Here is a 24,250-nt window from a genome sequence, read left to right on the forward strand (position 1 = left end):
AGAAACCCATTTCAATCTATAGTTTTATTTGATAACTTTTTCCAAATAGAAAACTAACATTCATCGATTAGCTTATATGTATAAATCTATGAGAATAAGAGCCTCTATATGCTCTAAGTAAACTAAAGACGGCCCTTACCTGTTAAAATCACCGCTGGATGGAATCTTTCTGTGTACTTGCCAGTCCAATTTATAGAAAGACGCGCCGTCTCCTGAAATCCAATTAAATATAATAATAATCATTTCTCTGATGGCTTTTCAATTGCATTTCACAGTTTTAGTGTTATGAATACTTCTTTGTAATACACTAACATTATTAAATGTTATACTACCTTCTAAAAATTCATTTCCTTCGTTTAAACGGTGTCATTGATGGTCGAGGGTTAGGTCTGAGAAAAACCCTGCCGTGACCCCCGGGTGTGCATAACCTTTGATTAACCTCTTAACACGGATCGATCAATCTCGACCAAACTGATGAAGTTAAAGAGCTTCGTTGCTTTTAAGACCTCAAATCAGTTGTCTTAATTATTCTCAAAGATATTCCTAAGAACTATACCATTTGTTTATAGCATTATAGCCATCACTTGTGAATAATACTATAAAATATAACAACTTTTACCTACATTTTTGTTTATAGCGAGTGACACTATACCTCAGTCTTACATCACCTAAACATTCTAATTTGCATATCAAATTTGGAAGGAATGTAGTTGTATTTGTAGCAAGTGACTAGAACTGATGTTTTCTCTTCATCGAGGCCTGCGAGAGGACAGTGGCGAGAGGCATACAGAGTTCCATTACCAACTTACTCCAAGAACTTCGTGATCTTCTTAAAAGAACACTCCCTCCCTCTGTAAATGCACACGACAGTCAACTGAGAGTCGATCCCAGGACCACATTCCCTCCTTAAAAAAAAAATCATGCATCCGCCCCTGATACATACTGTACAGTGTGTTAACATACTGACGTTTATGTAGAGATATAAGGGAAATCCAGGCTTTTATTAAATGTCTGGACATAATTTGCACGCAGTCGGTTAAATCTGATATGCATTTAGCGAGGAGGGTAATCTTGGGGAAGGACTCCTTAAATGCCTAATTTGTGATCAGATAGATTCTTCGGAAAAGGGCGTTATTCTATTTTTAAACAGACCGATCCGTGTAAGCGATAAGTAGCCACTGATTAAATGGTTAAGTCAACTCTCTCATGGCATTTATTACAGTTTAGGGGTTTATATAACCAGGCGGCAGCTATAATTGAGTCAGGGGCGAATCCAGGTTCAAAAGGAAGAGATGGGCAAACTTTGGCCGTGGATTATTGGTGAAGATTTCAACTGCAGCATGCTTGGGAGTTCTTTATATCATTTCATAGAGGTCCTTGTCACTTTCTCACTGGCAACAATAGTATCTTTTGTAATCAGGGTGTAACTTTCGAAGGACTCCTACTCACATATTCACACTAGTAATCTTTATGAAAATTATAACAAACACCGCTATTCGCTGTGTAGTTTCAGTAACACTGTATGCACTATATACAAATGTATAGCTCGTTAAATTACCATACGTTCCTAGGATATTGCTTGAAAGAACGAATATAATGAACAGTTGCTGAGAGATGTATTGGGGAAAAACTTAATATATATTGTGGTACCGGTATTGTATACACTGATTTATTAGTATTTCGGGTTTGGTTTCGTTTGTTAATAATGGTATAATATTTAATCTTCAATGTACAGCTTTCTAATAAAGAAGGGAACTATATAGAGCCTTAAAGATGGATTATTTCGTCAAAATATATTTAAGACATTGTCGCGAACAAAAGTATATCGCTATGTTTACAACTATGACACGAAGTGCGATCAAATGAGTATGTATTTATTTATTTACTTATTTTTACATTATCCCACCCCTTTAATTTAATCGCCACCTCGTGCCCTCTTTACATATCCTACATGAACGATAATGATACTTGACACATCTTATTGTCTTACCCATTGCGTTTATCATTCAGGGCTATTTGCTTTAGCTACTGTCCTGCTGAGCCCATGTCAAAGGTTATATATACGTTTGCTCCTGCTACTAAATTAGATCTTAAAAATAGGAACGATGGATTTTATATTATGACTAAGGAATAATAAGGAGTGGATATAACAACGGGCGAAGTTACTAGATAAAGTAGGTCAAGAAGAAACCCGCATGAGTCGTCACGCTTTTATATATATGAATGTATTCCTGTTGCATACACTCATGGTAATAGCTTCATAATGATTCAGTCAAACGAGTGAAACACCGACTCCTTGGAAGGAGAGACAAATGCAACCATCATTATAGGCCTAAATGTGGAACATATATGCTCAGGATGTACAGCTTACCCAAACAGATAAGGAAAACTTTATTCAATTTGAGAGATGCAACGGTTTTAGTGGAAATGACTGGATACTCCCAGGCTCTCTCTTTCGAAAAAACTCTGAAGTCTTTAATGTGCTTTTTTATTTATATTAATTTCATTACAACAACTGTTTTATTTGGAAAGGAAGTTTAAAGGTTTCACCTCCATTAGTTAGCGATCCACACGATACATTTACTCAAGCCTCAAACCATAACATCTTCCAAACAGAGCAACATTTTTCTGAGTTTCTTGAAGTTATTTACCTCAGGCATAAATGAAAATAAATATTTTACAATAAATAAATTGGGTTTACTTCTTTCTAGTTAGCTCTACAAGCTGTGTCAGATAACATCTGTCCCAGCTCTAGTTATCGTTATCTGGTTAGTTTGCTTTCTTAACAATAAATATACACAGCGTGAAGGAAATAAGCCGCCTTTTTAACATTCTCGACACGCGTATAGCCAAGTTTAGCATAAACATATAGATCGGTTAATACGAGACAATTCTAATTTCTACATTTAAATGATAATAATCAGCTGAAATATACATTTTTATGAAGCCATTTCCTACATTTACGTTTCAAATAAAGACATTCTCCCTCGTCCTCGTCATATGTGCTTCTTGTATAAGTGTCTGATAAAAGTCTCATAAATGTAGACAAATAGTTCACACTACATAACCTACTGTTTTATTGAGTAACAAAACTTGTCGAACTACAATTTCAGCGAAAGAAACGTAAGCAGAAGTATTCATGTATGTATATATATACAGCAATCTGAAGGTAACTATATGTATGTGAAGGATATAGCCAGATCACGTGACCTATTCATCGTAAATTCTCTTGCAGTGGATATGGCGTAGAGAGCGAGACATAAGTATATATATTATTACTTTGTGACTCGTTTGATGTATTACACGATTGGAAGAAACATGTACGTAAAATCGAGTCGTAACTTGATAAATTTGAAAGTATGTCACGGGTACAGCAGAATCAATTCGTAACTTGATAGGTCTAAAGTTGAAAGTATGTCACAGGTACAATCGTAAAGATTTCAATCTTTCCGCAAAACAAAAATAATTTGAGATTAAAACTGAAGTTTCGGGCGGTCTTACTAAAAAAGAACTAGGTTTCATTTTGATTTGTTCAATTTACTATTGAACATTTCAAAAGAAAAACATTGAAAATTTACTATTGATGTTGATCATTTCAACATTGCAATTCCCTTGGTTGTTTTGATTTTTGCCGTAGATGTGTACTCCTAATCAGAAGGGTGTGATACTAAAATAAATATTTAAAGATTGCCTTCAGATGTTTCCCCTAGCGTATTGCAGAAGTAGGACACTGCTCTAACTTTCGCTAAGAGCTCAGTAACCAGCCATTAAAACTTCTCTCTTTTTTCATTATTATTCTTTATTCATATTGACTTACTTTTACTCCGCGAGTTTTTCGTTTTACGTCGTATCATATACGGGATGACACACACACCCACAAATATATAAATATATATATATATATATATATATATAAATATATATATATATATATATATATATATATATATATATATATATATATATATATATATATATATATACATATATATATATATATATATATATATATATATATATATATATATATATATATTTATAGTGATTTCAGGATCCAGTTAGGATCGAGTTCACCTAGCCACCGGGGATCACAGTCCAAGGTGCAATGGTCCACACCCTTTCAGTATAGTTGCAAAGTGAATCCCAACCACTGCCACAAAACATTATTGCATACCAAACAGAGGCTTAATCCGTGTCACATGATAATTACATCTTAAGTGTTGTTTCCACCCTCCTCACACCCCCCCTCCCCTTTTCCCCGACCAGTGTCGGATTATCAATACAATAGACAGATGAGGCAACTACCTATGTAGAGGACTGGAAGGTCAAGGGAGCCTCTATGGTTATGGCGCCCTCCGTAAACACATCCAGCCAAAACATATATATATACCAACTTAACATTTTGAGGCTGTGCCTTCAAAAGTTAATACAGGAGGGGTACAAGCTGGTTGTGCCTTTAGGTCCCAGAGTATGTTATCTGGAACTTTACCACCCCCCTCTTCCTACTCCACCATCGTCTATGAGTCGTACATGTATGTTTGTTTACTTCACTGATGTATTACACTAATCAGGAAACAGCCAAGTTCACCAGCGAATTAGCTTCTTTTCGGTAAACAACAAGTCATACGAATAGTTTCGGAAAAGCTTAATACTTTTTCAAGATAATTTTCTTTTGTCGATAGAAGTTTGAAACCAACTATTGACGATGAGAGGATCAGAAGAGATTGGAATAACGAAATTTAAGTTGTACCGAATAAGTGAACTTCGGTATTTAAAGATAAAATCAAAAAGACAAGATGCATCTGTAATTAAGTTCCACAACAAATGTATAACACCGACACTCTGAGGAAGTCAGTACCATTTACTACACAATCAGTTGGATCCTTGAACCTATATAAATGAATGCAGAATAAATTCAAATGATTTAAAATGCAACTCGAGTGACATGTACGATTGATTATCAAATATGCTCCCAAAAACAGTCGCCTCGAACATCATTTTTAAGATGATTTATTATGTTTTTGAGGAGGATGAAGAAGGTTGTTGGAGGAAGGTACTTGATCTTTTCTTATCATTACTGCATCATGTAATGTCTCTTGACATTTTCAAGTATAAAACGTTAACAGTCGATCGTCTGTCGCAAATCTCCACAGACATTCTGCAGCAGTGCATGAAGTCTACGCATGCTTAACATCGTACCATATACAGATCGGCGTGCAGCTTTGTAGCCTTGTGATTGCGCATTAACAAAATTCATGTCCGATTAATTAGACTTTCAATAGTCAAAGAGAGCGTGCCTAAGGTTACAGACATGTAGTTAACATGACGTCATGATTTGCCAGACGTTCAAAGCAATGCGTGACATCCTTTTGCCAGAGCACGTTTTTGTTTGAATGCAACAGTTCATGTTAACTGTGAAATGCACGCATATACCTGATGGTTGCGCTGTATAATAACATAATAGTTATATGAGATCAGAAACTTGTTTTCATGTAAACCTGTTTAGGTCACGCGATATCAGCGTGAGATAACTGACGGTGACCAGAGCCCCCGAGCAATGTGTCCCCTTCATCTAACATGGATAAAAGCCCAGAATAATGAAACAAAACGCAATAAATATAGAATTATAAGGTCTGAAAGGATCAGGGGACCGTATTGTTTTGGACACTGCCCGACAGATCATAGCCAGTGCCCCTGGATATCAGCATTAACTGCATTGTCATAGCTAGTGTCCCTGGATATCAGCATTAACTGCATTGTCATAGCTAGTGCCCCTGGATATCAGCATTAACTGCATTGTCATAGCTAGTGCCCCTGGATATCAGCATTAACTGCATTGTCATCGCTAGTGACCCTGGATATCAGTATTAACTGCATTGTCATAGCTAGTGACCCTGGATATCAGCATTAACTACATTGTCATAGCTAGTGACCCTGGATATTAGCACTAACTGCATTGTCATAGCTAGTGACCCTGGATATCAGCATTAACTGCATTGTCATAGCTAGTGACCCTGGATATCAGCATTAATTGCACTGGCATAGCTAGTGCCCCTGGATATCAGCATTAACTGCATTGTCATAGCCAGTGCCCCTGGATATCAGCATTAACTGCATTGTCATAGCTAGTGACCCTGGATATCAGCATTAACTACATTGTCATAGCTAGTGACCCTGGATATCAGTATTAACTGCATTGTCATAGCTAGTGACCCTGGATATTAGCACTAACTGCATTGTCATCGCTAGTGACCCTGGATATCAACATTAACTGCATTGTCATAGCTAGTGACCCTGGAGATCAGTATTAACTGCATTGGCATAGCTAGTGACCCTGGATATTAGCACTAACTGCATTGTCATCGCTAGTGACCCTGGATATCAGCATTAACTGCATTGTCATAGCTAGTGACCCTGGAGATCAGTATTAACTGCATTGGCATAGCTAGTGACCCTGGATATTAGCACTAACTGCATTGTCATAGCTAGTGACCCTGGATATCAGCATTAACTACATTGTCATAGCTAGTGACCCTGGATATTAGCACTAACTGCATTGTCATAGCTAGTGACCCTGGAGATCAGTATTAACTGCATTGGCATAGCTAGTGACCCTGGATATCAGTTTTAACTGCATTGTCATAGCTAGTGACCCTGGATATTAGCACTAACTGCATTGTCATAGCTAGTGCCCCTGGATATCAGCATTAACTACATTGTCATAGCTAGTGACCCTGGATATTAGCACTAACTGCATTGTCATAGCTAGTGACCCTGGATATTAGCACTAACTGCATTGGCATAGCTAGTGACCCTGGATATTAGCACTAACTACATTGTCATCGCTAGTGACCCTGGATATCAGCATTAACTGCATTGTCATAGCTAGTGACCCTGGAGATCAGTATTAACTGCATTGTCATAGCTAGTGACCCTGGATATCAGCATTAACTGCATTGTCATAGCTAGTGACCCTGGATATTAGCACTAACTGCATTGTCATCGCTAGTGACCCTGGATATCAGCATTAACTGCATTGTCATCGCTAGTGACCCTGGATATCAGCATTAACTGCATTGTCATAGCTAGTGACCCTGGAGATCAGTATTAACTGCATTGGCATAGCTAGTGACCCTGGATATCAGTTTTAACTGCATTGTCATAGCTAGTGACCCTGGATATTAGCACTAACTGCATTGTCATAGCTAGTGCCCCTGGATATCAGCATTAACTGCATTGTCATCGCTAGTGACCCTGGATATCAGCATTAACTACATTGTCATAGCTAGTGACCCTGGATATTAGCACTAACTGCATTGTCATCGCTAGTGACCCTGGATATCAGCATTAACTACATTGTCATAGCTAGTGACCCTGGATATTAGCACTAACTGCATTGTCATCGCTAGTGACCCTGGATATCAGCATCAACTGCATTGTCATAGCTAGTGACCCTGGAGATCAGTATTAACTGCATTGGCATAGCTAGTGACCCTGGATATTAGCACTAACTGCATTGTCATCGCTAGTGACCCTGGATATCAGCATTAACTGCATTGTCATAGCTAGTGACCCTGGAGATCAGTATTAACTGCATTGGCATAGCTAGTGACCCTGGATATCAGTTTTAACTGCATTGTCATAGCTAGTGACCCTGGATATTAGCACTAACTGCATTGTCATAGCTAGTGCCCCTGGATATTAGCACTAACTGCATTGTCATCGCTAGTGACCCTGGATATCAGCATTAACTACATTGTCATAGCTAGTGACCCTGGATATTAGCACTAACTGCATTGTCATCGCTAGTGACCCTGGATATCAGCATTAACTGCATTGTCATAGCTAGTGACCCTGGAGATCAGTATTAACTGCATTGTCATAGCTAGTGACCCTGGATATCAGCATTAACTGCATTGTCATAGCTAGTGACCCTGGATATTAGCACTAACTGCATTGTCATCGCTAGTGACCCTGGATATCAGCATTAACTGCATTGTCATAGCTAGTGACCCTGGAGATCAGTATTAACTGCATTGTCATAGCTAGTGACCCTGGATATTAGCACTAACTGCATTGTCATAGCTAGTGACCGTGGATATCAGCATTAACTGCATTGTCATAGCTAGTGACCCTGGATATCAGCATTAACTGCGTTGCCATTCTAAACAGTCCGACAATTGCACGCAAAAGCAGGCTAGGTTTAGGGGCTTCTGTTATCAAATTATTTCAAACCTACATAACTGTTGATATTTGATGAATGTAGCCGATTTTCTTGTGGTTCACTTAAGCACATCTCCTGTGACGATACGCAACATGTTACAATAGTTTGTGCACTAACTGTATATATTGCTTGGTACAGAGGACTTAGTCAACTGGGCACACACACACACACACACAGTCAGCTGTCTCAATACATACTTTACTTTGTTCAGTCAAGTAGTACATTGCTTTATCATGCAAAACCATGCATAGAGTAGACGAAAGTAGTTCTAATATGATTTTAGCAACCTCAAGGACGCAATAATGTAATGAACGGAGACGCGTAACATGAGTCAAGACATTTCTACTCAAACGTATGCATTATTTGATTTATCTAAAATGATGAAAAATGACAGATTTTCCCCTTATATGAAGCAAAAAAAACAGACATTTCGAATAGAAATACAAAAAAAATGCAATCGCCCGGTATGTGTTTTTTTTTCAGGATGGAGGCAAAACTTCGATCACCTCTGACATAAATGTAATGTTTAACATTAATAAAATATAGTCTGACTTCAAATTTTGTTACTTGAAAAGTAAAATTTACATTTTGATTAATCCTATACTCATATAATCTAATCTGATATCGTTGTCCCTTTGGCTACCCCCCCCCCCCCTTTTTGATTTCCCAATTGTCACTCACTGAGTTGGTTAATGTTATGTTCCATACGTACGGCTCATATTCCACTTAGAGGCGCCTAGTTTGTTACGAGAAGATACGAGAGGAAAACTGTTTGCTTCTTAAACTATCACTCTCAATAATCTCAGCATCATTCTGATCCTTAACAGGATTTGTGAATAACAGTTATTTGATTTGTAAAACTTAAAGATCGCAATGAAAAGACAGAAAGGAGAACGAATGTATTAATGTATTAATGGCTATATATAGAAATGAATCATGTAAATTTAGACTTTTGGAGGCAAATCTTTTCATTTATAGGACACGGTGAAACAGATCGAGAGAGGTGGCACATAAGAAACATACTCTCTATTCCATTTACAGTCATAATTTACACTGCCATCAACAGTTTTGTATTTCATACAAACGTCAAGTTTTAAATTACATGGATATAATAATTAACTTAAAACTGCGTATAGACTGCGTAGCAAGTTATGTTATTAATTCAACCTATTTTTGTCAAAAGACAAGTATACTCATGTTATTCTTTAAGTTGCATGTTTATGTCGTAATAGAGTATGAAATAGAACGTTTCAAGAACTTGGAATATATTATGTTATGATAGAATGTTCATCACATCTTGTGCAGCATGTTTCTTGGGATTTGTTTTTATTATTAAATCCTATTAGTGGCAATCGTTTTATTTGATATTATGATGTTCGATGTATTAATTGCACTGGAAATTATCTTTAAGAAATTTGATGAACTGTTATTTTAATTTATGCATATAACACTTAATTATTGTTATTGTTGCCATGTTTTTAATATATATATATATATATATATACATGTGTGTGTGTGTATGTATGTGTTCTTCTTATTGTTATTCTTCTTCATACGGTTCCTAAAACACAGGTGACAATACTACGTCACGTTGCTATGCTTAAAATGGCCGCATATTGTGAGCCGGTGATATTTTCGGAAAGGAGGCAGTTAAATATTCATGATGCAAAGATAAAAGTGCAAGATGACGGAAACAAGATACTTTATCAAAACAATCTGAATCATTGGAGACATATATCATCAACGTACAATGATCTATAAAAGTATGCATTGACCTATTCAGTTCTGAAATAAAACATTTTAAATACTTATAGGATGATTTTATTTTGTTAACTTTTAAAGGAAGAAATGAAGCTATGTAAGCAATGATTTCTGACCTATATCATACAACTTACATTGTGCAATATGGAGAGCCTACATGAGTATAGCATCTTGGTTTGTCGAGGTTATAGTGTGATGTATGCAGCTTTAACTGTGCTGTTGGTAACACATTGCTTAAAATGGTAATATACTTTGTTTGCGGCTTTGCTTTTCATGGAAATTTATTTTTTAATTCTAAATGTGTTTATACGCTACATGACTGCAGAGACGACAACATAAACTTAAATTAAAAAACAACACCGGAAAACGAAACCTACTCAGATTATTCAAACGCTCAAATTATAAGATAGGTATCTGTGTCTACTTCACTCTATACTATAACATATGTAGGTACATATGTACTTGCGCACTGAACTGAGGGACTCACACCTATGGAACAGGGGAGCAACATCAACAACACTATTTCAGTTCTAGCCAGGATTAACACTGCCGTTCTTCGAACAATGACAACAGTTAGCGTTAACACGTGAATATGTCATTTTCATCAGAAGTACTAATTAAATACTATTACAATGTCACGAGGAGAGCATAACGTTCATGCTATCAGTTGACCAGGGCGGGGTCATGTGTTTATAAAGATCTTTTTCTAACAGAAAACTTCATTCGAAAATGGACTTGGCAGTCCAATTCCAGTTTGATCGAAGCTACACACATCCCCTCACGTCAGGGGTGCGTTGCTTTGTAAGGTCACTTTTACGATAGATTACTCGGCAGGGTCGAGGTCCGAATCACAAAACATTATCCCACCCCTCCCACGCCATCATGACGTCAGGTGATATCTCTCATTTGAAAATGAAGTTGAATAGAGCAAAGCTAGACTTTGCTGACCTTAACAAATATTGAGGATCCCGCTATGAGTACTAGACTATATGTCTAACAACTGAGAGAGGCCGAATGGACCATAATTCCTCAGTGACATTCCCATGCATGCAGGGACTGTTGTGACGGTTGTGAGCGGTCAGTTGCTTTATTGTTAGACTTTATAACCTCTTAATTTATCGCTCAGGCTTTGGAAACTGCACTTTAAATTTAAGCGTTGAGCTCTGAATATGTTAAAGCAGTAGAACGTTTACGACCTTGACTTGTAATGATATACGCTGTCTGGCTACAGCTCTAATGCTCTCTGGTCGGCAATCCTGTTATTAAAGTGTTTTGTGTGTCAGTTTTAATGACTCGATCTCGTATGAAGATGACTAATGAATTAAACTGTAGCCTATATCCAAACTATCTCACTTCTGTATTGTTGTGAGAGATTATGAGGTCAACAGGGATATAGGGTGAGGCGGGTAGGGGTTGGGTGGGGTGGGGGCTGGGGGGTGTGCGTGAAGCGATACAATGGTGCTGGAGCACCACTTGCTAAAGTAGGATTCGATCTCTTTTAGTATTCGATCCATTGCTATTGTAAACATATCCACCGACAAAGCTCCGTGCGAAACTTTGTAAAGTGTCCCTCTATTTTGTTTTTATGCATAGCAAAACAGGCACTTGATTCAGAGCACCACTTGCTAAAGTAGGATTCGATCTTTTCTAGTATTCGTTCCATTGCTATTGTAAACATATTCACCGAAATAAAAGCAGCAGAAGCATTAAAAGTAAAATGTATTTAAGCGCTAAAATCTCTGAGAGAGCTTTCTGATTTGTACACCATTACTCTCCTTCTTTGCGAGTATGCACACCAAGTAAATGCTTCCGTAAAGTGACGTCAGTATATATCCTAAAACTAAAATCCAATCAACTTTATTCTCAGACACCGAGTCTCAGATTCGACGGGTCAATGACTGAGTCGACCATAGTTTGCCCGCCATGTGAGTCTTCAATTGAGATTTATATTTTTACGAGGTGTTTTCTACTCTTACATATTTTTAAACTACCTCTCAATGCAATTCCATCTTCCTTAGAGGTTAGCGGCTCCAACGAGATACAAATAGTATAATCATTTCTGACGGAAACACTTTATCCAGTCTTTGAGAGTCCTTCCCTCCCGAGAGGGCGTTTGTGGTCTTCCGGTTAACATGAAGACACAGGTGGACCATTAACCATCTGTCCCACATTTATTAAATCAGTAACAGTACATCTATGAGTCACCTGAAATTTAACCTCAGCGTCGTCGACTGCCGAAGAGGTTCAGAAATATCTAGATCACTGACCTGGGGTTCATCCACTTCTCACATACTGTTAGAATTTCAATTGAATGTTCGCTAGATTTTAGAGTTTTGATATAATGTGAACCGTGAACATGAATACACTCATGGTGTAGGCATGTGTTACGTTTAATTGTTATCATATGCACTGCGCATGCGTTGTTATTCTATACCTGTTGTATGTTAAGTTTTATTGTACGTAAGGTAATATGTGACAAATTAATGCCGTTACATGCTGTCACTAAATATGTCACAAAGACTTCAGTCTACCAACATACTCTCCTTTCACCTGTGTAACAAGATCGTATACTACTCACCCAATTCATAATTACAATAAAACTGATTTAAAAGATGGCACGGTAACAGAAAGTTGCCGAAAACAGAGATATGAGGCAAAAGCTCTGTATTAGGCCTGCATCATTAGGTACGGTATATCTGCGACTTGGAATGTGAAGAAAAATGGGTGATGCGCGTCTGTATTGCTTAACCTGAGACTGTACGCACATGCGCGGTAGAAAACAATGAAAAGAATATAATTTGCGAAACATAGCTGATCAAACGAATTTCAGTATATATTTCGAACATTTTTCAAGATATGCTTACAGCCACACTATAACCATAAATGGAAGTTCTCGTCAAAGTATTGCAATCTTCGAGCAGCTTTCTTACACGCAGAGTTTCGAGAATCGGTCATCTGACGCCATGTTGACTCCAGGGTGTGTCTTGTGTACTGTGTAATGTGTATTGTATATGGGCAAAGTAAATATGTACCGTAATTTTAGAAGATAACAGTCGCGAAAATACTAATTTTTTGAGTGAAATATTTGTCATTGAGTAAAGTAACATTCCTGCAGATACACGTCCAATTGTGAAAACAGATGATACTGCTCTTATTTGTTAACAAATATATACTTGTACTACCCGACAACGTAAGCCGGCTTTATTTAGGAGCTAATAAATATTTGGTATTTGCTAACCTTTCGGGTGGAAACATTGCCTTTTATTTTCTCGCATTTCCAAGAAATGTATTGATTTCTTTCCCAATTAACCTAACTCTGCTATATACATCGGTTAAACGGTAATTCTAGAAAAAAAAACATCTAGAAAGAAAAAAACTCTTTAACTATTCAAAATTTTCTCGTAGAAATGACCGAATCACGTGATTCACGGTTTGTCTTCCGGGTATCAAAATATAGTCATTTGCCTCTCAAGGAAAAAAAGCAACATCATAGAGGTGAACAAAGTTACATTTGGCAACATCACATGAAGGTGAACAATCTTACACAGGCAACACCATATAGAGGTGAACAAACTTACACAAGCAACATCATAGAGGTGAACACATTTACACATGCAACATCAGAGAGGTGAACAAACTTACAATTGGCAACATCATAGAGGTGAACAAACTTATACAAGCAACATGATAGAGGTGAACAAACTTACACAAGCAACATCATATAGACGGGAACAAACTTAAACAAGCAACATCATAGAGAGGTGAACAAACTTACACAAGCAACATCATATAGAGGTGAACAATCTTACGCAAGCTACATCATAGAGGTGAACAAACTTACACAAGCAACATCACACAGGTGAACAAACTTACACAAGCAACATCATAGAGGTGAACATACTTACGTACCAAATTATAAAGTGCTACCAAATGGATTTCGTTTTCGTTACTACTTTCAATATCGGAAACTGCACTTGTTGACAACAATATAGTTTATCTTTGTCCTGCATAGATACTAAAATATCTGAAACCATCGTATAAGAGACCAAATCCTTATCTTGACAATGTCACACTCGTTACTTCCGTCCTTTTCATTGACTTTATGGTGTAAAACTGACTTTATGTTAAATACATGATCACACCACGGGATCCCCAGGCAAGTTATTCGCCTACCACATCATCTTAATTAAAATTCGAGGAAAAGCAAAAATAACACATGACCGTACCAGACTTATATACATAGATTGAGTCGGAGACAAAATATTTATCTGCATTTGATATAAACTTCTTGGGATGATTTATAACGTGCGGAAACTGAGCAAATTTCCATTGAGCAAAATGTGGACCAAATATTTAGCCAACATGATATATACAACACCGATATACATATTATACTAAAATACGAACGTAGTTTACAGTAGGGTGGGGGTGGGGGGTGGGGGTATAGTGGTAGTAGGGTATATTGCTCTCACTCCAAATGTTATGACTGTGAACCTGACAAATGTATACACCGTAGAATAGTGTGTTTGTTTGTTTGTTACTTTGTATGCGTGTTTGCTTTACTCATGCAGTATTTATTTATTAGTTCTCAGCCGATAGTGTGGATGGATATATCAAAGGCAAAGTATAGTTTCATACTTCATAAAATATCTTACATGACAATACAGTATACTATTGAAATGAATAAAGTGGGGCTAACTAGTCTATACGAACAGGTTATTAGAGTATGAACGCCATCATCCCACTAATAACGTGTAAAGAATATACCTGGACTTTTGCAATAATTTATAGAGTAATGATCTAGTTTTGGAGTCCCTTTGGCTGTTTGTGCTTTTACAAAAGCTCCTCGGTTATAGCAGGGAGTTGTTTGAGTGTTTCGCCTCTATATGCCACTTTCAGACTCTCTGATCAGTCGAATGAAGATATTTAAAATCTTTCACGATACATGTCTGATCATAACGCGAGATACAGAAACAGTACTGTCGTGATATATCTAACAAGCCTACGAGGCATTAATGTTGAACAGCACAGTTAACGTTTCCACTCATTCTTCAACACACATTATAATCAGTGCAAAGACATTGCAGAGCATTGATAGTTCCAGATCGATAGCTAGTTTACTTCTTACACCAAATATTTTGTAATATTATCTCTGTCTTACACACAAAAGGGCCGGTGAATGCGCGCTCCGCCACACGCACGTTTCTTACTAAATACGATTTCTTTAAGCGCATTCGTTTTTTATACGAGTACACCCAAACATAGCGCTGCAAGTTATCTCTGGAGTACAGAGAAGTTACTTTACCGATGGTGACCAAAACTAAGAGTAGGGTAATGCTAGAAATCTGGCGCAATTGAGACGTTAATTCCAAGTAAGTAAAAGGGAATATAGTGTTTCTTACAAGATGTACCTATATGTAGGGAAAATGAAGTGAGAATCACACCAGAATATTCCATTTTGATTTGCAATAACGATATACCTTATTTGAAACATATACTAATACCGCAAAACCACAGCAAAAACCTAGACACAATTTTCCGTCCCATCGGAGAAGAAAGTTATCACCTTCCGTTATGATGAGATAAAGTTGTGATGTTTAACCCATTACCTAATTTCATAATTCAGTCAGTCAGTTTTGATGTCACACAAAGAGAAGTGCGGTGCCATCGCCTTTAAACTATAGTACTGCTAAGATTGGTTGCAACTTTCTTGGAGAAAACGTTTTCTTTTCAAGCCGGGAAACATCGGCATCTCTTCCTTCAACTTAAGCCTAAATAGTCATAAACAGAAGAGAGAAAATTCTGCCGAATCACTCTTCACAGAGCCTCTGCAATTAGAGACTTAAGAATAAAGAATCATATAATCATATAAAATATTTAAATGTTTGGCGCAAACTTCTCAAGATAAGATCAATTAGGTTTACGGTAAACCAAATATGGAGTTGTTCTTTTTATTAGGTTTCTAAATGTTTCATGTATTTACAAACATTACTTAAGTGGGATCATGTATTTCTGTACCTACAAATGTCAACATGTGCCCCACGACTATCCATCAGTTTTACATAATAGATAGTCTAGTCTTAGCTGCAAGAATGCGATAATGGACAAGATGGTGAAACTCTGCCGCAATCACGTCAAACTTACAAGAGAGATGAGACACCTCTCAGATTCATTGGAGGTTCCGGCTTTTCCACTGATTTTGCTTCAGAAACGTCCAACAGCTTCTCTGTACAAAGTTCCCACCCAAATGTGTATACTTCATTAGCAGTGATTTCGGAGGCTTCCACACAGTTAATTTGTGTAGGGTCGTGTAGGCACAACAGAGAACTGATGGAGTGGAGGGTATTTATAAGTGACACCCGTTGCACAGAAGGGACATTGCCGATGAAATAAGAGAGATTGTTTTTAGTAGAAAATTTCGTCATTTTTACGAAAATATCCTCTAGTGTAGATCACATTTTGCGTGAAACTACCCTTCGGTACGGGTGAAAATCACTCCTCAAATGAGTTTCATCATTAACATATATCTACACGTCATGTTACGTCATCATCACAGAAAAGAAGCACTGATAATTGTCATTAACCTTTCCTACAGACCTTGATGAAGAAAACTATCACACACGAGATTGCAAAGGTAACTGCCTGAGGGTTATCATTAAATATGGGAGCAATCGTCACATTCACTGCCAAACATTATTGTATAACCCGATAACAGAACTAAATATACTTCAATAGTACATAGGATGTTACATGGTCGTACATTGACCTATATTTGTAACTCAACCTGTGGATCTTACTGACGGCATCAGTGTATTCAGTAAGAATCAGTATAGGTCGTATCACGTAGAGTTATAGTACAGCATCATGTAAAGCTTTTGCGGTACATCTTACATATATATTTAGTACAGCATTGAGTATAGGCTTATTTCAATATTTCCTTGATCCTCTCGGCGTTCCATATGCAGTTCCCAGTGCATGTGTGTATGGTACAATATGGAAATCATGTGCAAACTCAAGCGACAAAAGCATTAGAAATTCAATGACATAACGCCAACAAAAGAATAATTATAATTGATAGCCGGAATGAGAGGGTAATATACGATAGTACTAGTATATGGCAGTATATGGTTTGAACTTGTCAGAACTGGACCAAGTCAAAGTTGGTCTCTATGGATGTGATTGATAAAATGACGACTACAGCATGAATTTTTCCGTCGGGTTGTATAACATTTAGAGCATGGTATATTTTGTGACTTGTGCTCTTTGGTTCAAATTACCAATGTTCTAGGCCAAGGATCATTTCCGTTTCAGTTAATAACATACCACGATCTATTTATACCTTACAACGTAACCGAAACACAGAAGTAAAAAAAAAACAATTTCAGTGTTAGAAAGGTAACCATGGTGACTGCAGATTTCCTATTCAAAGAAAAAGCTATTAAGGTTTAATTTAGTGAACCTAATAGTTCTTTTCGGGGGTCCATCGAACCTCGAGGGAACGGCTAACTTAAATTCGGGATCGTATAGGATAGAGAGAGTCTGGTTTGAATATCCTCCACTACTTTGTTTGGATCGACTTTTTTTTCTGATTTGATAAAAAAAAAAATTAAAAAAGGAACCTAGTACAATATACGCAGTCCTTATTTAATAAAGAAGTAATGGAAGGTACAACAGAGCAAATGGATGAAAAGGCATAGAAAGAAAATACCGCACCGAGGATAGCAGAATGTGCTGGTCAAATAATAGACACCCAAATACATGTTTATAGGTAAGCAGAAAAAGAATTGCATTTCATACATGAACAGTATCCTGGGAGGTATATTTAGGTAGTTTTTCTCAAGCCTGGATTATGAGACTCATCAAGATATATAACTGAGCAAAATAATATATGTATGTTACATACAGTTTCACGTGCTTATCAGGAGAAAGTTAACTTCGTTAATTTATTAATAATTAAGTTTTTATTTAGTCATCAGATCAGCATGAACAAAATGGCTCATGAGATAGACGTCTTCGGTTGCGGCGTAAATGTTACAAACCTTGAGAAAATGAACATATATATCGACTTTGGATATCTTAAGCCTTTGTTAATTTTAATATTTTATTTTAATAATTTATTTTTAGTCTGTACATGCTATTTTAAAATGGCATCCCATATCTTTTGTAGCACGGTTAACAATAAACAATCTCAATAAATAGTATTGATAGCATACTAACACATCATATATATTTAAGTGATATGGCCGGTGTGTATCGGTTTATAGCATAACGAGTGGTGGTTGTGGAATGAGAAAGTGCCCCTCTGATGTTGCCTCCCCCCCCCCCAATTTTTGGACGCTTCCTATATCCCCTGTTAGCAGCCCAAATGGAACAGTGATATCCCTATATAAATGAAGAGCCTGTAATTTTCCCTTCTTTATAGGACCCTTCATACCGAGGAAGGTTACCGGTTTTAGGTAGGACTAAACCATTGTCATTCAATGAAGGAGAACACCGCTAGGCTCCAACTCACACCGAAACTGTAATTTATTTAATGCTTCGCATTCATGTTAATTGTTTACTTATATTACGAATAGTGGATCGACAAACAACCTTTGTTGTGTATTTTTTTCTTAGATTTAAATCTATAGTATACTAAACCATTGTCTAAGTATATAGTTATATGAGCGACACAATTAACAGACCGACAGTGCATGCAGGACTTATAAAGCGATTTGATGTAAGTGCTTTCACCATTTCAAGCATACTTCACGTTTTCGAACCTCGATATAAAAGCTTTTCCTATCTGTATAACCTGAGGGGAATACCATTCCTTGGAAGCCCCCTTTCAGCGTTTACATCGGATAAAAGAGACATGAAACTATTAACATGAGGTTAATGGCATATCGAGAAATAAATGATTTCACATCGAAATGGAAGAACTGATTGCTTTATCAGTTGAAATGTTAAACATTAATCATTTAACCCAGAAATGGTTTCAGAGTCAGACATTTAATGAGACATGTGTGTCTCTTTCGCCGTTTATACTAAAATATGGTGGCGCAATTCATTGTCATTCGAACTGAGCCAAGTCATAACAGTCTCTAAGGAATCGTACAGCGTGTTGTTTATATATAAGCTCATGGGTATTTAGAGAAAATTGAAATTCTGATTCTATTCCGTGCATGTATAGCTCACACGCGGAATGAATTACATTTTTAAAGTTTCCTTAATTCAAAACAGACTTTTGTTTATATTTTTACAATTTTTTCTTACTTGTTGTCAAATTTCTTTCATTAGGAGGCCGAGGGGAGGTGAGGGGGTACGGTGGGGGGTTGGTCTCTTTGGGCCGTCAGTTATTGAGACGGGGACTAAATATTCGAATATATACATCGTCATAAAAGCAGGATTGTTTTAAGAATGGATTATTCGAACCCATGAAAACTCTCTTCTCGGAAGAATAAGCAAACTTTAGTTTAAAACTGGACTATCGATCTAAAGGTGATATTTTGCAAGACGTTATCCTCTTTTACCCTCTTTTCTTTTCGTTTATCTGATGCATTGCTACAGAATGAAACTCACGGGAATAACCTGATTAAATTTCCACCGATATATAAAGATACAACATGTGTCTGAATCTCTTACTTAAACTTAATTTCCTCTTAGCCGAAGGGTTTACTCTCTATGTATTCCCCAATAGGGCTAAGTATAACTATGTATAGTTATAACCTTCGACACACATGCCAAGTTTTTGCTTGGGCTTCCTTGAACTAAAGTAATAATATTCTCCCTCAACTAATGATTGAAAAACCTTACTGTTTCATGAAGAAGAAAATAGGAAAATGAAAAAAACAGTAACGCAGTCACGTTCTCCATCCAGATTTGCACAAGATGTTTTATAATTTAGTACGAGGGTCAACCATATGTAGTTTTCTTTATGTTGGTTTCTTTACTAATGTGTTTCCTTCGTTTTCTTTGTGGATACGCTATCAGCGCGACCATAGTAGTATAACCTTTTTTTCCATCAGAATAGACGTCTTGCTTAAAAGGTATCCTCTTATTTTTATTCCTCAATCCAGATGAAGGAAAATTGTAGGTATTTTATTTCTCAATTTAAAGTATATAATTTTCTGCCTACGGAGCGGCTTTTCTGTGAAAGTACCCTTCAAAATTTGCAGTTGATGATTATATAGTGTGGTCAAATTTCTCTCGAGTGTTTACTCAAATTCGACAGCTGTGCAAGCGGTTGTCCCGGTGCTGCCCACCGAAAGTGGTGATAATTTAATCTGTGAAAATATTTGTTTCGGCATATTACACAATAACTTAAATCAATGAAAAGGCGGTTGTATGTGGAACTGAAAGTATATATATACAATTCACGGATCTAATTATCATTCCATATATACTGCAATACATGTAGAAATTTAGTTTTTTTCTCGAACGGCTTACAAACATTTTCTGCAGACCTCACATGCGAAAGCGCGCGGCGCATAAACTGAAAGTTAGTAGCGGTTGCTATAGCAACACAAAGCGGGCGGAAACAGCTGTCATATTTATATTTTTTCCTTTCTAATTGCATTCTTTCATCCAAAGAGGGCCAATTCACTCCTTGAGAGGTATCCAGTGTGGTCACTCTTTGGGGTGTATTGTCAATGGTTTTTAGCTTCAAATCTAGCTCCAAGTTATTGCGAAAATAGCCTCTAAGTTAGAGTTACCCTGTGAGCGAAGACGCTCTTCAGTAGGAGTGTACATCACTCCCCAAATAGTTGATGTAGACTACCTGACCCCCCCCCCCTCATTATATCTCTATACATGTTTAGAGACACCCTTAAAGTCACGAAGTATGATTCTGTGTACAAAATATTTCATGTACACAATGCGAATGATGTACAATAAGTATCGTCCTGTTGTGACGTCATACTCTGTACTTTCCAAGCTTGATCTTCGAAAAAGACTCTTAGCCATCGAAACTAACCAGACATTCCTGTCCAATTAATCTGGAAGTGGAGCCAGACTCCACTGATGCATAAAATATGCACATGCCTACACAAGGCCTACATTAGACCTAATGAACTTAAATCATAACTAAATCTATGGTTATCGTTTATTTCAAAGTACGATTTCTGTTAAATTCCTGACAGCCACATGCATGCAAAGTGATGTCGATTCACTGTTTTATGTAAGGATCGAGCTAGCTACAACGCCCTTTACAAAACCAGAGAAACTGATCCACGGAATCATAATAAGAGATTTTAGATAGATGGATTGATGAATGGATGGATGGATGGACGGATGCATGGATGTAAGGGTGGACAGATGGATTGATGGACGGACGGACGGCGGACAGACGGACGGATCGATGGATGGATGGATAGATAGATAGATACATGCCCTTCGTAATAATATCAATGTATACAGCTTGCTGTGACTATTTTGTGATATACTCACCTTTGCATCGTTAAATAATATTCCACAGGATGTCATGCTTATTAGTGATGATGATGACAATAGTGTAGTGACATGTCGCTATGGAATAATCGGTAATCCGCCGGAATATAATTCGAGAAGGGCAAGATGTGTTATACACTGTGTTTGTTGAAAACAATGCAATGGACCGGCTCGTAGACGGCAGATGTGTCCTTGATAGTTATTCATCATAACGGAGGATAAATGTTACTGTCTTAACTTTACTGGCTATACCAATTGTAATAAGAAAAATATGCTTCCAATCAAGAATAGGGAATAAGTTATCCATCATATTTGGATTTCATTTTTTATCGTATAACATGTTTTTAAGCCAGGTTTACATTATTCGTTAGCTTGTGTTTTTATACAGAATTCAAAACCAAAGGACCCTTCATCCATTAAGCCGTCACCAAATTTGACATCCAACTTTTCAATCGAATGTTACTTTTAGAATAACTCATTAAAAACACCAAAATTATTTCATTTTGTCAATCTTATCTGACGTTTGTTCTTCATAAAGTCAACGATCTAACTGTAGTTTGGTTTTGGAAATGCGCAAGAGGAACACAATCCAAGGCTAAGTGAACATGAGCGAATAAAGTGTTGTGCCTTAGATGAATATTGAAGTAATTCTTAACATGAATATCACACTGTATACAATATATCAATTTTGTTACGTCAGCACTGCATGTGAGTCGCTCTTCTGTGAATTCAATGCATGTGAATATTATGATCTTCTATAAGTTCACTGCATTTTAAAATTACTATCTTCTACAAATTCGCTGCATTTTAACTTTACGATCTTCTATAATTTCAGTGCATGTTAACATTACAATATTCTATAAATTCATTGTGTGAATAATACCTTCCATAAATTCACTACATGTTAACATTTCGATCTGTTAGAAGCTCGCCTCTTGCAATGCCTCGAAACAACGTTCAATACTTCTGTGTCATTGACTTCACATCAAAATTGTATGAAAAGGCATCACACTTGGGTGGGAAAGAGTGAGTATAGGGGTGGGGAGGGGAGGGGGCTGTGAAATTTAAAGAACATTAAAGTCCGTTACTATACTGCTCTTCGAAATGACCAACGCCCCTTTCGATCTCCCGTCAATGGATGTATAGCTTATTCTATCAGTTTTTAAGTTCGTATTTAATTAATCTGATTATAGACAGGCAGTCAAACCTGTAACTTCCTGGTCACATCTGCAGGGATAGGCCATATAGCCTAACGTTAGCTGAACGTCACTTAAACGTTCGATATACATAATCCTTTAGACTAATTTGCTATACTAATATCTTCATGACGAAAGTTGATATACTCATTAAGTGATGATGTTTATAACAAATTTAATTGTGTCAGTTATTCATAACAATAAAAACTGATAAATAATGCTTCATAATCGGCTCTCGTGGAATTATTAAGACTACCTCATATATATGATAACGAGAAGTATTATAGGATACTAGATATTCAGAAATGAACTGAACTGTAGCTGTTGTTCGAACAGAATTATCCAAAAGAAGTTATTTCTTGAATAAGAAAGTTTTGGTCTGAACGAATCCCCGTGGGTATAGTAACAACATGAATTTGGAATTTGTCCCCGCTGTCAGAAACAAGATGGATGACTTATTCCATTGATGCGTTTCACACTGTCTTGCAGGTAAATTTATGTTCTTAATTATTCTAACAGACACGCTGAGTTGAATGTGACGCAAGCCACTGATAAGTTATACTATATAGTCATGCCTCAGCTGGCCAGGTATGTAACAGAACGCGCTCTCTCTCTTTGACTTATGTTGGATGTCTGCACTTTCGCGAGAGACCAACAAATACTGGAGGCTCGAAGTGATCATTTAGCACGTGGCAACGAGGCATGGAACATTGAGAGTGTTAAGACAAAAATATACGAACTTCCCTCGATGACGGTGTGGAAATATTTCATATGGCTTACCAATACTCTTAAACGTGCTTTCTGTAATGCATTATATAGCCATATGACAGTTATATCCCAGTTTTATGTATATATATATATATATATATATATATATATATATATATATATATATATATATATATATATATATATATATATATATATATATATATATATATATTATATATATATATATATATATATATATATATATATATATATATATATTATTTGAATACCTATTCAATGATAAACTGATATGTCTTTTAAATCTGATGGTATATAGGTCTCTTTAAAGTTACAAGTTTGCATGATTAATGGTGACAATGTTACAAATCATCGCCACATATCAATTGTTATCAGGAATAAGTAGAATGTCAATACATCACCTAAATACCTTTATTTGCAGAATACAACAGCAAGCTCGCCTTTCAGGTTTATTTCTCAGCAATGGCTTGAGACGAAACATCCATCTTCCAACATTATGCTGGCAATCTATACCAGAAATAACTTACACATATAGTACACCCTCAATTCATGTTAGGTATAGATGTGATTCAAGGAGAAGGAGGGGAAGGAAAATAGTGTTAGTTACAAATGTATGTTGTGCTCCCCTAATCTAAACTTCAAATGACCGTTAGAGGGAGGGGAGGCGGGTTTCCCTCACCCTATACCCTCTTTCGTTTTGACCCAAGTGACTATATATTATTGACAAGAATCTATGGACCACCTTTTAATGTAAAAATGATGATTTAATATAGTCATATCAATGACGTCCAAATTCGAACGGAGTTAGCTTCTTTAATAGCCAAAACTTCTGATCATAAAATATCTAAGCGATATGATGTCATAGCAAACTTTTGTATTCACCGGATTTAAC

At 36.7% G+C, this 24,250-nt stretch overlaps 1 protein-coding gene across 4 annotated transcripts in view; it reads right to left on the reverse strand.

Annotated features, from left to right (window-relative positions):
- The window catches only part of LOC139958602 (secretin receptor-like), a 134,180-nt gene that overhangs the window by 92,223 nt on the left and 17,707 nt on the right, over window positions 1–24,250 (reverse strand). For all 4 annotated transcript variants that reach the window (XM_071955782.1, XM_071955779.1, XM_071955785.1 and 1 more), the window contains one exon: window positions 140–212. The gene's annotated coding sequence lies outside the window, so the exon portion shown is untranslated. The remainder of the gene's footprint in view (window positions 1–139; window positions 213–24,250) is intronic.

This window comes from Apostichopus japonicus, chromosome 18, assembly GCF_037975245.1.
Source record: "Apostichopus japonicus isolate 1M-3 chromosome 18, ASM3797524v1, whole genome shotgun sequence".
Lineage (NCBI taxonomy): Eukaryota > Metazoa > Echinodermata > Holothuroidea > Aspidochirotida > Stichopodidae > Apostichopus > Apostichopus japonicus.